The sequence below is a fragment of the Pogoniulus pusillus genome, chromosome 12 (assembly GCF_015220805.1).
Source record: "Pogoniulus pusillus isolate bPogPus1 chromosome 12, bPogPus1.pri, whole genome shotgun sequence".
Taxonomy (NCBI): Eukaryota; Metazoa; Chordata; class Aves; order Piciformes; family Lybiidae; genus Pogoniulus; species Pogoniulus pusillus.
Window position 1 is genome coordinate 23,999,436 of NC_087275.1, and position 16,218 is coordinate 24,015,653.

General features: G+C 44.7%; 1 long non-coding RNA gene across 1 annotated transcript; it reads right to left on the reverse strand.

The window, feature by feature from the left end:
• Positions 1 to 605: 605 nt before the first annotated feature.
• Positions 606 to 9,382, reverse strand: LOC135180016 (uncharacterized). Its single transcript, XR_010304244.1, has 2 exons — positions 9,323 to 9,382; positions 606 to 1,035 (listed from the first exon to the last, which is right to left on the reverse strand). It is a non-coding gene; the product is annotated as an uncharacterized LOC135180016 (long non-coding RNA).
• Positions 9,383 to 16,218: the final 6,836 nt, after the last annotated feature.

A 16,218-nucleotide genomic window follows, 5' to 3' on the forward strand; every position in this document is an offset into this window, starting at 1 on the left:
CTCTCTGTGAAGAACTTCTTCCTAATATCCTGCCTATACCTACCCTGGCACATGTTTCTGAATTTCTAGAGCTTACCAAATTCCCATGCCACAACCTTATAGGCCCTGTGTATTTACCTTGACTTACTTAAATGGAATCACAGAAGGCTACAATTTGCTACATTACTTCCTTTAAAAAGCATGAAACGCTCAAATACTTTTTTATCCCTCTCTGTAAGTGAGAAACAGTTTTACTCTCATGGATTTTGAAGGCCTTTTATGAAATTGATGGTATAAGAGAAAAGATTATTTTTATAAAGCCAGGGTCCCTTGTGTTGCTCTGGTTTTGATTAGTCTGTGTGCTTTGAGACAGACTTCATGGTGAGTGACTCGTTTAAATGCTACTTAGCTTTAAATATTTCATTTGTTGCCTTTAGAGAAAGTGAGATGTCCGTAGGAACTGCCATTAACATCCTTTACTGTGTTCCCAAAGGTTGCTTTCCGTAAGAGGGATTATTGATTGTGACTCTTTGAAGGAGAATTGGCCCAAAATAATCCTTCTTGGTAGGATTTCTTCTTGGGACAGGACCTGAGAGGGAGCAGTTTAACAAAAATAGCAAGCACTATTACAAACAAAACAGATTTATTTCAGCCTCGTGAAGGAATTCAATGGATTTCGCTGGTTCTAATAATAAATCAACTTACTGTGCAAAGTCTGCTTCCCACTGCAAGGTGGTAAAGGAAAAACTGCAGGTTTTTTTTTCATCCCAGGAACCTTTTACATCAGCAAACAGGCAAGATTACATTCCTTGAGAATTAGTGCTTCAGTGGGTTGACACAAGAAAGAAGGGAATTACAGTTCCGTGTCCAGGGACAAGATCTCCTTTCGTGAATCCCAGATTGTAGTGGATTGGCAGAACTGGCCCATGAAGCAGAGGCACAATGTTCAGAGCATTACATTCATTCTCATATATCTGTTTCTCCATGTGTCTGCACTGGAGATTGTCTTCAGGGATCTTTTCAATGTAGACAGAGCTCTTCCTTCAACAACACACACTGAAAACAGCAGCAGGTACAAAGCGGTTGGGGGTTTTTTGAAGGACACAGAGGGCCACCAAAATGGTCAACAAAGCAAAATACCTTAAGACATGGAGGCACAGCTTACTAATTTCTCAACACAATGTGCATTCTGGCAACAGCAAGATCAGGAAACACTGCAGAATTAAAACACTGACCCCTGAGTCCAAGAGGCAGCTGGTCCTGAGTAGGTTAGCACTATTATAACAGTTTCTCTAGGCTTAGAAGTACTACCTCATAGCTTAAGCTCTCTCCCTCTACCATTTGCCACAAAAATGGTTAAGGAAGTTGAACATCTTCCTTATGAGGAGAGACTGAGGAAGCCAGGGCTTTTTAGCTTAGAGAGGAGGAGACGAAGAGGTGACCTCATTAATGTTTATAAATGTGTAAGGGGTGAGAGCCAGAAGGATGGAGCCAGGCTCTGCTCCGTGATGCCCAGTGGCAGGACAAGGGTCAATGGGTGGAAGTTGAGGCATAGGAGGTTCCCTGTGAACCCGAGGAAGAATTATTTCCCTGTGAGGGTTACAGAGCGCTGGAACAGGCTGCCCAGGGGGGTTGTGGTGTCTCCCTGTCTGGAGATGCTCAAAAGCCATTTGGATGTTTTTCAGCGTGATCTGCTTTAGGTGATCCTGCTCTGGCAGGGGGGCTGGACCAGATGATCTTTTGAGGTCTCTTCCAGCCCCTCACATTCTATAATTGCATGATTTGCAAATATCTGCAATAGATAGTAAAATGCCACAAGTCACAAGCTATTTTAAACTGTTTGTGACATCCACGCTGAGGAAGAAAGAAAAAATCCAGGCAAATGTGGAGGTGTAGCTTCCCCAAGATCAGTTTATGTGGCTTCTGAGAGAATTAGACACCACTGTGAAGAGAAGAACAAACAACTGAAAATATCAGCCATAAGACTCAGTCAGGATTCAGTTTCTGCATCTGGCTCCAAGGTGTTGTATGTAGGTGAACTTGGGCACCAGTGAAGCTGTGGTGCAGGAAGCACTGTTTTCCCAAAGCAGATCACAAAAAGGTGGTAGTAACAGTGGCAAGTCACTGATTACAGGCTCTGAGTTTCGGAGTTTGCAACAATTACCCTCTCAGTGCAAAAACCTGAGCAAAAATGCTGTGCCTTGTGTGTTACTCATAATGTCCATCCCATGTAAGCATCTGTTTCCAGGAGTTCCCTGAATGGTGTGAACTCAGCAAGCTTGGGAGATAAGATCACAGGATGTTAGGGATTGGAAGGGACCCAAAGAGATCACTGAGTCCAGCCCCTCTGCCAGAGCAGGACTATACAATCTAGCTCAGATCACAGAGATGGGCCTTGAAAGTCTCCAAAGAAGGAGACTCCACAACCTCTCTGGGGAGCCTGTTCCAGTGCTCTGTGACCCTTGCAGTAAGGAAGTTCCCCCTTGTGTTGAGGTGGAACCTGCTGTGCTGCAGCTTATATCCATTGCTCCTTGTCCTGTCATAGGGAGCAAGTGAGCAGAGCCTGTCCCCCACTCCTGACCCCCAGCCCTCAGATATTTATAGACATTTATTAGTTCACCTCTCAGTCTTCTCCAGATTAAAAAGCCCCAGATCACTCATCCTCTCCTCATCAGGCAGTGTTTCAGTCCTTTAATCATCCTTGTAGCCCTCTGTTGGACTATTTAGAGCAGATCTCTGTCCCTCTTAAACTGGGGAGCCCAAAACTGAACGCAGTATTCAAGATGAGGTCTCACCAAGGCAGAGTAGATGTGGAGGAGAACCTCCCTCGATCTGCTGGACACACTCTTCTTAATGCATCCCAGGATCCCATTGGCCCTGGGAAAAATGTGTGGCAGCATCTTCATGAGCCAGTATTTCTGGATAGTAGGATATTAGGAAGAAGTTCTTCACAGAGAGAGTGATTTCCCATTGGAATGGGCTGCCCAGGGAGGTGGTGGAGGCACCATCCCTGGGGGTCTTCAAGAAAAGACTGGATGAGGCACTTAGTGCCATGGTCTAGTTGACTGGCTAGGGCTGGGTGATAGGTTGGACTGGATGATCTTGGAGGTCTCTTCCAACCTGGTTGATTCTATGATTCTTACTGGGTCTATGTACCATTAACTGAGCAGCTTGCAGGGATCTGCTAAAGCAGGTTTTGTGATTAAGTGCTCTTTAACAGAGCAGGCGTGGGTTAGATAAGAAACTGCCCAGTGAACATCGCTGAGTAATTACCATAAAAATGAGTCGTTCCCACAGATCTAGCAAGTGCAGAGATTGCAAACCCAGGCCTGCAGACAGGGTTTTTAAGGTGAATGTTTCCCTCTCATTCGCATTGAGTTTGGTTAATGTTTACTCCCCTTTGCATCTGAGCACAATGCTGGGAAGCAGACGCTGTGCAAGTACCTGAGGTCTTTTGATTCTAGGCACACCAAAGAGCACAAAAAAATCATTAATGTTAAAAAGGACAGCTCGCTTCCAGCAAAGGCTTCAGTGTGCCATCGTGCCTCTGCTCTTGCTCAGGAAATACTTGCTTCACCTGCCCTCATTTAATCCATTTTTTAGTTGCCTCCTGAAATCTCCCATCTTATTTTTTGATGATTCTTTGCTACTTCCCCTACTCATTCCTTCAGTAAGAGCTTTTCTTAGAGCTTTTCTTCCATGATCATTATGGATAAATAAATATTCAACTATTCTGTCCCAAAACTCTGTCCCTTTTAACTTTTTTTTCCTCTCTGTGCTATTTTTTTTTTTTTTTAATAGTTTTAGGCTTCTCCAACCTGTGGCAAAGTCTGTTGCAAAGATAAAAAAGGAATTGTTTGCTCACCAAATCTGGGCTGGGGTGAGCAGAATGTAAGGTTTTAACAACTGCCTTATGCCACTTGAAAGTAAGTGCAGATGAAATCTTAAACTGTTTCTGAAACAATTCATAGTCAAACCTTTTTTTAATGCAATTCCTGACTTAAGTTAAATGGATCCCAGCCATTCTGGAGCTGGATTGGGAAGTGCCTGCATTGAATAGGAAAGCCAACATGTCCTTTTTTGGGCCAGTGATGAAGATTTGTTTGGAAAACACAGTAAGATACAATGCTTTTGAAATCCAGACAAAAGCAGATGTAGGATGTAGCACGAAGCATTCAAAGCCACTCAGCAACTGGATAAACTGAGAGACTATTTCTGAGCCTATACACCAGTTGGAGGCGTGTTGCTGTCTGTGTGAGTTGCGAGATTGATGACATAGCCAAGAGAGAAGAAAATACTGTTCTTTGGAGTCACCTCACCAGGAAACGAAGGAAATGGGGAGGCACAAATTACACCACTTCACCAGTGACAGTTTTCAGTCTTTATATATATATATGCTTTCCAAACTGTTATTTTGCAGTTTTCTCTAGCTGTCTGTGCCTGTAGCTGTACTTTTGTTGTGTATAGTTCTTATTTCCTTCTTGCTGTCCTGCTGCAACTCTAATGTGTGCTGGTCTCAATATTCTGAAGGTGATATCTGCTGCCCATGAAACTATGGAAGCACAAGGTCTGTCTTGTGATTGTCAAATAGTGTTCAAAAGCTACACACACCATTTTAGGTTAATGTTAGAATGGTCAAGTACTGATTGCTGTGACTTTTCTGAGCCATAGTCACAATATGTAGTGCAATTCAGAGGCATTACCCAGTCTTCTAATGGCAGTAGTCCAGATGTCCTGGATGCAAAAATGTCACTGACCTCTCAGATAACAGCAAATACAACATTTCTAGCACATGTCTTAGCAGAGTTTCCATTCATCCCCACCACTGTTTGAAGGCTGTAAGCTAACTCAAACACCAACAGTCAATTGATTTAAATCACCAAGCAGGAAATCTTGGATGAAATCATAGAATCAACCAGGTTGGAAGAGCCATCCAAGATCATCCAGTCCAACCTATGACCCGGCCCTGTCCAATCAAATCAACCATGGCACTAAGTGCCTCATCCAGGCTTTTCTTGAACACCTCCAGGGACAGGAGGAGAGGCTGAGGGAGCTGGGGTTGTTTAGCCTGGAGAAGAGGAGGCTCAGAGGTGACCTCATTGCTGTCTACAACTACCTGAAGGGAGGCTGTAGCCAGCTGGGGGTTGGTCTCTTCTCCCAGGCAAGCAGCAACAGAAGAAGGGGACACAGTCTCAAGCTGTGCTGGAGGAAGTATAGGCTGGATGTCAGGAGGAAGTTCTTCCCAGAGAGAGTGATTGGCATTGGAATGGGCTGCCCAGGGAGGTGGTGGAGTTGCCATCCCTGGAGGTGTTCAAGAAAAGCCTGGATGAGGCACTTAGTGCCATGGTCTAGTTGATTGGACAGGGCTGGGTGCTAGGTTGGCCTGGATGATCTTGGATGTCTCTTCCAGCCTCGTTGATTCTATTCTGTTCTATTCTATTCACCTTCTCAGCTGGATGGGGGAGAGAATGTGTAATGAAGGGCTCATGGGTCAAAAAAAAAGAACAGGGAGATCACTCTGCAATTAACATCCTGGGCCAAGCTTGACTTGGCTCTGGGAAATGAAATTAGTTTATTAGCAGAGTAGGAAAATGAGAAATAAAACCTGTATCTTTAAACACCTTCCACTCACCCCACCCTTCTTCCTGCATTTTACTGTCACATTCTCTGCCTCATCCCACTGCAGCATCACAGGGGAATGGGGATCACAGTCAGTTCATGGCACATTGTCTCTGCCACTCCTTCCTCCTCAGGGTTTTCTGCCTGCTATGTCAGCTACCAGGGAGGGTAGAAAAGCAGACCCACTAATTTAATTCAAGTTACGTGGGCTGTGAATTGGCACAAAGATTTTGCTCTCGAAATCAGCAGATTACATTAAAACAACCTGGAAACCTCATTCTCCAGATGGAGCAAGGTATTTTGAGCTCCAGCACTTAGAGGGGAAGGGAACTAGTCACAGCTGCTCTGAAAGATTTTTCAACCCACGGATTTTTCTGTTCCAGGGTGATATTCCAGGAGAAGGCTTGAAAGGGAGGGCAGAAATTGCTTTGCTCTGAAAAAAACACTATGTGCAGCAGGTTACTACATGATCCATAGCATTAGTTTCCTTATAGAATCAGGCAGGATTCAAAGGGACCACAAGAATCTTTTCGTTCCAACCCCTCTGCCATGGGCAGGGACACCTCACACTAGATCAGGCTGTCTAGAGCCTCATCCAGCCTGGCCTTAAACACCTCCAGAGATGAGGCTTCAGCCACCTTCCTGGGCAATGCATTTCAGGGTCTCACCACCCTCATGGTGAAGAATGTCTTCCTAACATCCATTCTGAATCTACCCATTTCTAGCCTTGTTCCTTTCCCCAAGTCCCCTGACACCCTAGAAAGTCCCTCTCCAGCTTTCCTGTAGGCCCCCTTTGGATACTGAAGCAGTCATCTTCCAACTAATATTACCTAGTGTGTAAGGGAAGATGCTGTGCATCCCTTCTACTATCACTGCTGTTGAATTTGGCTTTGGAGTGGGAAGACGTCCCCCTCTCCTTGCTGTTTCTGAGACTCCAAGCATGGGACACACACAGAGCACCTCCAAAAAAAGGAGAAACAAGAATTAATTGTGCAGGCACTCTTCTGCAAAGCTTGTGGTTGCATTTCAGTATGATGAGCTCTGTGGTCCTCTCCCAGCTCTTAGAATGCTGACTCTTGCACTCCTTTGGGATCGGATGCTTATCTTTTGAAACACAAGGATTTACCTTACTGCTGTCTGTGCATTTTGTGCAGGCAAGCACTTTCCCAGCAAAGATCTAGAGAAATATTTCTTGACTGGCAGCTGCAGCACATGAACAAAATTGAGCAACATCTAGCACCATCCCTGCTCAAGTCTGGGATTTTTTCCTCTGTGTAACAGTATAAAGAAGAGGATGGAGGTCATAGTGGTAAATAGTAGTTGAGGCATAGGGCATTCCCCAGGAAATTAATGGTCCTCCAGTTTGCTTTGGGCCATCAACTCTCCCAGCTACTCATTAATCCCTAGGAAAGGCCCTGTGACTCAGTTGTTATTGCTTAAGGAGTAGTAGGAACCAACAACATTCTGCAGCTGCTCTAGGTGTTTAAGACAAGAATGGAAAGTAATAAATGTGCCTTTATTATGAAAATCTGCTGTATTTGCATCCAGAAACCTTTAGTTCTCCCACTTAACACTGATCACATGTACTGAAAAAGAATTCCTCATCAGTGAAGTGGTATGGAAAGCTGGCAGGACCAGAGGAAATGGCTCACCTCTTCACTCCAAGGTCCTTTTGCTTTATCTTTCCCACACCCAACCCATTTGCAGGTTGTTTCATACCTTCACCTGAGTGGATTTTAGAACGTGGACAGCTCACATTAACTCCTAGGAAGTCATTTAGCAGGTAGCTGAGTATTATGTTCTAGACAGAGTTTGCTGAACAAGAGTCCCACTTACACCACCTGTCTGCTCTGCTGAGGAACATGCCCAGAAGTATTACAGCGTTAGCAGAAAACTCCTTTGAGATAAGTCAAAAGGAAGATGAGAAGTGATGTGCCCCTCTGAAGAAATGTCTTTGGAACAAGAAAGGGAAAGATCTGAATGGATATAACCAGGAGTCTGAGCTGTTTATAGAGATACTGGTAGAAAGACATGATACATCTTCATTGTGAAAAACACTTCATATTTTGACTCTTCACCTGTCACTTCTTTATCACAATTTCAAAGTTGTGCATTGCAGGTGATAGACACAATGCACTCTGAGCTGCACTGTGAAATGCAGCCCCTTCTGCCTGAGGTAAGCTGAATTCAAAACCTTCCATGTGCATATTCTAATTCTGGCAAGCACAGGTACTGCATATAACTTAGCATGATGTGAAATTCTGTAGCGTTGCTATGGAATAGAGTCTGACCCACACTGCAAGAACATGATTCTATTTTCCCCCTATACCTTTTATTTATAAGGAGATAGGTTCTAGCTGGATCTGCACCTATCCCTGCATGGATGGGCCATAACAAATTCTGTGGGTTTGCTCAGAGAATGTTTGTTTCATCTCAGGTGCATCCTCCTGCCCCTGACCTGAAGAGCAGTATTCCCTAAAGGAACAAAAGCAGACAGCAGAGGCTGACTGGCTTGATCTGAACACAAGTTGAAAAGATGTCAGAGGAGGATAGTTACACACAGATGGGTGTTGAGAAAGTGTTCACAGACATGCTCTGAAACACCACCACCACCAAAGGCATCAATGACATTGATGAGGGGCCAGAGTCTGCTCAGTAAGTTTGCTGGTGATACCAAACTGGGAGGCTGGGCTGACACCTGAAGGCTTTGCTTCCATTCAGAGGGACTGGGGCAGGCTGGAGAGCTGGGCACAGCTCACATTAGGAACCTAATGAGGTTTAACAAAGATAAATGCAGAGTCCTGCACCTGGGAAGGAACAATAAACTGCACCAGTAGAGGCTGGGAGGTGATCTGCTGGCAAGCAGCCCTGTGGCAAAGGAGCTGGGAGTCCTGGTGGACAACAACCTATCCGCAGGACAGCAGTGTGCCCTTGTGGCCAAGGGCAATGGGATCCTGCCGTGCATTAAGAGGACTGTGGCCAGCACATCCAGGGAGGTTCTCCTGCTCCTCTGCTCTGCCCTGGTGAGACCTCACCTGGAATACTGTGTCCAGTTCTGGGCTCCCCAGTTCAAGAGGGACAAGGATCTACTTGAAAGAGTCCAACAAAGGGCTAACAAAGATGACTGAGGGCCTGGAGCACTGTTCTGTGAGGAGAGGCTGAGACTTGAGGCTTTTTTGGTCTGGTGAAAAGAAGACTTAGAGAGGATTTAATCAATATTTATAAATATATGAGGGCTGGGTGTCAAGAGGGAGGGGACAAACTTCTCAGTTGTGCCCTGTGATGGGACAAGGGGTAATGGGTATAAACTACAGCAAAGGAAGTTCCACCTCAACACAAGGAAAAACTTCTTTACTGTAAGGTTCATGGAGCACTGGAACAGGCTGCCCAGAGAGGTTGTGGAGTCTCCTTCTCTGGAGACTTTCAAGACCTGTCTGGATGCATTCCTTTGGTATCCTCTCAGCCTCCTCTGAACTAAACAACCCCAGTTCCCTCAGCCACTCCTCACCAGATCAACCTTCCAACCTCTGTGTTCTGTGATCATAAGTGAGCAGGAAGAAGCAACTAAACATAGAGGAGCCCAGCCTAAGTAGGCCCAGCCAGCACCCACAAGTGATGGTAGAATGAGCATCAATTCTCTAGCCTACCAAACCGGGGGGCCACCAGGCCCCCCGGCCTTTTGATCCCCTCCACCATTCACCCAGTGCACACCATGGGCACTCACCGGTGATGCCAGGAGGAGGATCCCTCTGCCCAGTTGGGCAAGCTTGAGGCTTCTGCCTCTGCTGGGGCTGATTATAAAGGGGAGTGGGCAGGCAGGGCAAATTGGACACACCTGGGGTGGGAGGAGACTAGCAGAGCCCAGGTGCTCTGGGTTTGGGGGGAACAAGGGGAAAATGCAGTGTGGGCAAATAGAGTGGAAACGGGGAGGTGGTGCTGAAAGAAGGGAGATGGAGAGGAAAAGGATGGAGAGGAAATGAGGAAGAAGGGGGAAAGAAGAGATAGAGAGGAAAGGAGGAAGATGGGGGAGAAGTGGGATTAAAAAAGCCCTAAAACTGAACTGTGGGGGGGGTGGGGTGGGGAAGCTGATCCTGCTCTGGCAGGGGGCTTGGACTAGATGATCTTTCAAGGTCCCTTGCAGCCCCTAACATTCTGTGATTCTGTGATTCTGTGTGATTTGTGACCTGAGCTAGATTCCATAGTCCTGCTCTGGCAGGGGAGTTGGACTCAATGATCTCCAGAGGTCCATTCCAACCCCTAACATCCTGTGATCTTGTGATCTCTGGAGGTCCCTTCCAACTGCTAACATCCTCTGATCCTGTGCAAGTCCCATGCTGGGATAGAAGACTGAGTGATGCAGATACCTACTAAGTAAGAGCAAAAAGGAGATGCCAGTTCTACCTCCCTGAGTGATGCAGATACCTACTAAGTAAGAGTGAAAAGGAAATGCCAGTTCTGCCTCCCTTTCAAAGGGAGTTGGAAATGAAGTTCTTTCCTGTTTGCAGTACTGGGAATAGTTGCCCAGTGGTGTTATCTCCAGGCCAGTTACTTGCATGTCTGAGCAGACAATCCTCAGATCAAATAATTATTTTTTTCCAATTAGTAGGCTCATCTAGGAGAACAGCATGGCTCACTGTCTTTTTCTGGCAGAGGTTCCAACCAGTTCCCACCAGCTTGGTTCTGGCTCACCACTGGGTGATGTATGAGCAGATAGATCCTAAGGCAAAGTGTTCCCTGTCCAGTGCCTCATGCTGCTTCTGTGGAGGGGCTGCAAGCTATCAGGCCTCTGAGAATGCTATTCTACAGGAGTTGCCTGCTCATTATTACTTGCACATTATTACCTGCATCACAACTGAGTCTACCAGCCCAATGCATTTAAAAACACTCTTGTGGGTCTCAAAAGCCTCATATGACTTCTCTGATACTGTTACAGCCTATGGCAGATGAGGGAGCTGGGAAAGGAGGAAAGTGAAGCCAGAGAAATTACATATGCAGGAAGAAAGCTGAATTCTCATAGAAGAGATATTGGACAGACATGTATCTTAAGAAAAATATGTCTCAGATAACAGCAGCTTTGAAAACAGTCCATGATCCTTCAAATTACAGTAGATTATTGCTGTTCATGAGGCCATGCATAACCACCTCCCTGGTACCATGTTCTTCGTAGAGTGTTCATAAAAGGTAATGACTGATGGACTCCTAGAAAACCAGAAATTGGGTACTGGTTTGCAGTCAAAATTATCTGCAAGCATAGTGATACATTATCCATCACCCTGTTGGGAGTTCAGGAGGACCTTGTTTAATTTGTTGATGTCACACTTTCACAGTGGGCCCACACTCAGAGAACATCTTGTTGTGAAGGAACACTTTTCGTTTTAAAACTCCAAATGTAACATCCCCAGCAGTTTCCATATGCTGAATGGTGAATTCCCCTTTTTTTGTGAAATTGCCTGTTGTGCTGGCAACATGGGCAAAGATCTTCTGAATGACATTCGTTGTCAAGATCCACATCAACAGAGAAATGGTTTCTTTTTCCATCTTTCACTATGTGTTTTGATAACTAAGAAACAACAAGCCCTCTTTAGCTTTTTCTTTTGAGGTTTGCAGTTCTTGCTTTGTGGCTGTCATCTTCCACTTGCAAATGCAGGAGGCTCTTACAAGATTTCCATGATTTTGTAAAGGAATAATACTGTGTGCTACCCTAATAAGCCCAGATAAGCTGTTTGCTTTGCCTATACTACAGCAGAATGCTTAGAGACAAGTGTATGGCTGTGATACAGGCCAGACCTTAACTGGTATATAGAGAAGGAGCTTGAGCATTGCACAACCAGCAGAGTGAAAGCTCCAGGTTGTTTCCTTGGCCATTGCCTTTTGCAAGGCAGCGCTCATGCCTGCAATTTTGGCAACCCAGGGTGTGAAGGAAGAAACTGGGATCCATAACTGGCTCCCTTTGGACCTTTGGCAAGCTCCCCTGCTGGCTTCTTGGGGTGGGTAGTAGTAAGCAATGGTGCCTGCTCCTTCTTTCAAAACCACCACTTCTTTGCTGATGATATGAAGCTGGAGGGGTGGCTGACACCCCATGAGGCTGTGCTGCCACCCAACGAGATCTGGATAGGATGGAGAGCTGGGTGAAGGCAAACCTCATGAAGTTCAGTAAGGACAAGTGCTGGGTCCTGCACCTGGGAAAGACTAACAGCAGGCACTGGCATAGGTTAGGGCTTGCCCTACTGGAGATCAGTCCCATGGAGAAAGAGTTTGGAGTCCTGGTGGACAGCGAGTTCTTCATGGGCCAGCAATGTGCCCTTGTGGCCAAGAGAGCCAGTGGCATCCTGGGGGGCATCAAGATGTGTCCAGCAGGTCTAGGAAGGTTCTTCTCACCCTCTACTCTGCCCTGGTGAGACCACACCTGGAATACTGTGTCCAGTTTTGGGCTTCCTAGTTCAAGAAAGACAGGGACCTGCTGGAGAGATTCCAGAGGAGAGCCATGAGGATGACTGGGGGACTTGAGCATCTCCCCTGTGAAAAGAGCACGATGAGAGGCCTGGGGCTATTTAGTCAGAAGAGAGGACTGAGACAAGATGTGATCAATATCTATGAACATCTGAGGGGTGGGTGCAAGTGGATGAGGCCAATCTCTTTCTACTGGTCCACAGAAATAAGACAAGGAGCAATGGATACAAACTGGAACACAGAAGGTTTCACCTCAACATGAGGAGAAACTTCTTTACAGTGAGAGTGATGGAGCACTGAAACAGGCTACCCAGAGAGGTTGTGGAGTCTCCTTCTCTGGAGACTTTCAAAACCCACCTGGATGCATTCCTGTGTGAACCACCCTAGGGAACCCTGCTTTTGGCAAGCAAATTGGACTCAGTGCTCTCTGGAGATCCCTTCCAAACTCTAACATTCTGTGATTCGTGAGATGCAGGTAAAAGCAGAGCAGTATTGTCCTCCCAGGCCTTTTGCTCTGGGTAGGGGCATCTTCTTGCTCCAGACCCTCTCTCCATGTGTAGAGGATCTCACAATGGCCTATGCAGCATGAAGTAAACATGATGTCCACAACCTCTCTGCTGGCAAGCTGGGCTCTTCCAGTCCACTTTATATTCTTCTTTGCAATGATATAGCTTCAGTGGTTAAAAATGTGTGGTGTGTGTGTTTTCAGAAGGCAATTCCAGGACAAATCATAGAAGAAAGGCACTGACTGTTATCAGTCCACCGAGTTTACCACTTTTCATTTCTGCTCCCTTACATAAACAACAAAGCTTTAGCTTTTCTTTCATATCAGCACATAAGAGAATTTAATTTTAAATATATGTATATCTCTATATATTAAAAAATTCTCTATGTTTGGCATTTTCACTAACTTAATAACATAGAATTTTCTTTCTGCAAGCCTGGAATCAAAAGCTGTTCATTTGCCCTGGACTCCTGCACCCTAAATTTTAAATAAGGATGAATGTATTGAATACAAAGGATTGTGGAGCTGCATTTTACTACAAGGCTTAGAGCAACACATCCATGATTTTAATATCTGGAAATGTGTGAATTTATTTTATCAGTTATGTAATGGGCTGTTATTAGCTATTCCACTTCCATGCTAGGCTGGGATACCTTTATGAAATGCCTTAAAGTGACCTGGAAAGAGACACAATAAGGCAGACTGAAATGTGATGGTTGGTGCCACAAGCTGCAAATTGCTACACAAATCTGGATCTGAGAGTTAATAATAATAATAATAATAATAATAATATTTTAAAAGCTATTTAGAGATACAGTGAGTGGATATTGATATAGTGTTAAAAACGTGTGTGTGTGTGTCTGCTGCCCCAACTTTGCTATTGGACTCACAATTTTAACCCCTCCTGTGGTGGGGTTAAAATTACTCCCCAACATAAAATCACCAGGCTAGCTCAGATGGTTTGGAAGTAAGATAAAGATATATAGATCTAGATCTATAGAGATATAGATATAGATATAGATATAGATATAGATATAGATATAGATATAGATATAGATATAGATGAGAGAGAGAGAGAGAGAGAGAGAGAGAGAGAGAGAGAGAGAGAGAGAGAGAGAGAGAGGAGGGTGGCAAGCCATAAGGGGCAGCAGTGCCAGCACATTCTGCTGTCAGCGCTAGAGGATGACCGTGAGGCTAAAAAAATTTGGGGCAATGACTGAAAGTTGAGGCACAGGAGGTTCCATGGGAACCTGAGGAAGATTTTTTTTTCACTGTGAGGGTGACAGAACACTGGAACAGGTTGCCCAGGGAGGCTGTGGAGTCTCCCTCTCTGGAGATATTCAAGCACCGTCTGGATGTGTTCCAGTGCGATCTGCTCTAGGTGATCCTGCTCTGGCAGGGGGGGGTTGGACTGGATGATCTTTCAAGCTCACTTCCAGCCCCTGATATTCTGTGATTCTGAAATATAGACTTACCTGTTTTCTTCTATAGCCAATCCTCTGTTTTATTTACTTTCTACCTTTTTTTTTCTATTCAACACATAGAATTTTCCAATGAAGGCAGAGTGTTAGCTCTGAAGCCACCACACCTCCAAATACCTGTGCTCGGATTGCAGTCGGAACTACACTTTCAGCAGATAGACTTTCATGTGGAAAAAAAAATACTTGAGGAGACAGATTTTGGTTTCTGTTTATTTTTTAGAAGCTCAAAAAACACGTTTCTATAGAAGCCATATGAATTTTATGCCTAGATGGTCCCCTCCCAAGCATCGCCTGGGCTATAGACAAAGCGCTGTGTTGCTTAGCAACCCCCCTAAAGCTCATCAACACAGACTCAGTATTAATATTTGTTCCCCCCTTTAAAAAAAAAAAAAAAAAAGAAAAAAGAAAAAGCAAGCTTACTCTGAAATTTGAAGTGGGATCTGTCCTCCCTCTCTTTTGTGCAATTATAGTAATACTGCTCCCTTTTTTCAATTAACGTTGGCTAAATCATACAATTTCTGCCGAGCAGACCAAATACAGCTCTTGGGTAACCAACTGAAATAAAGTTACAGCAGGGGAGAATTTTTGTAGCCCAGTGTGACTTCTGCTATCAGTGTTACATAGTTCCTCTTTCCTTCAGATAACCCAAATCCATATTTTACATCTTCCTGACCTTTTTTTCTGAGCTGTCTCTCTCCTTGCCTGTATTGAAGGGCCTCTCTCTTGGCTGCATGTTCCTTGCTGCCTTGTATTTCTCAGTGGGACAGTGGAGGATAGCAGGTGTTTCTCTACAGCCACCAAGGGTACCTGGATATCAGACCAAGTGTTGAACAAATCTGGGTGAAAAAAAATCTAACAAACAAGGTTAAAAGCTCAACTATCAATGCTAGGACTAACCAAGATCCAGCTGTTACTTGGCAAAATGGCAAAATCCAGGCATATTCACTTTTCTGCTCTTCAGCCTTTCCAAAGAGTTACAGGACACAGAAATACAGATCTAAGCCTACCAGGCAGCATATACTCCTGCCACTGTATCAAAACACAGTACTTTGTGTTGGGTCTTGGGGTGAAAAACAGGAGCATGATGAAAAGAAGTCAGCTGGAGTTGCAACACTCTATACGTGGCTGAAAGAAGGGCATTTACATGAGTGCTTAAATGTGGGCTTGATTCTTGAAGTTTTGGGCCTGCTTGCTTTCTTCAAAATCTCAGCCACAAAATGTGATGCTTGGCAAGGCACAGACTCTTTCTGGAATAAGCTGGGATGATTGAGACTCTCTGCCAAAGCCACTGAAGGATGAGAAAAGAACTGTGCTTCTGGAAGCCATTTGTTTACAAAATCATTTTCCTTTGGAGGTGGAGGGGGAAATTATTTTAAGGTCAGGAGCAGATGTGTATGGAAAGCTAATTGCAAATGTGATAAAGGAAAAGAGGTGCAGGGTCCTTCAAACACAAGCAGCAGCTCTGTGGACAGCAGGCAATATTGACTTCAGGCTTGAGCAGAGTCTTAATGCTATGTGAATATATACATTATTTGTGGTTTTTTTCTCCTTAGTTTCTACCTCTTCTTTCGTGCTGAGCAAAGACTACAAACTGTTTGCTAATATCAGTGAGACAGGAGTCCACAAACACTTGTATTTATTAGGCTGAATCAGAATAGAGGGAACATCATGCAGATGTCTCACAGCCAGTTCCTGTCTCACTTCCTACCTGTGAATATGGGGTGTATCTCCAGCCCAGGATTACTCTGGAAGGTTACACCAAGACCTTTTCCTATCAATTCCACCTGGGCAGACCATCAGCTGAAGTCAGCCAATACATCCCTTGCTTTCATCATCTACACTGCCTTTGACAGCCAGAAAGGATCAGTTCTTTATAGCTAAAAAAACTTCTTCCTTAGAAGACCTGAAATGTGGAAGCTTCTTGCTTTTGACTGGATTAGCCTTCACTGGAAAGAAAATCAGCTTTCAGCCTCTGGAAATTGGGCTTCCTTTTGATTCCACTTTTGCACTGGGTTTGCCCTTGTGAATCTCCCTCAGAATTACTCCTGACTTTTATTGATATAGGAATGAGAAGATAGAGGACCACTAAGATAATTCACAGACAAAATATGTGTATCAATTTAGGGGCAAATACATCTCAGCATAATGGGTGCAAATAAGGGGAAGGGGGATGGGGCAGATGTG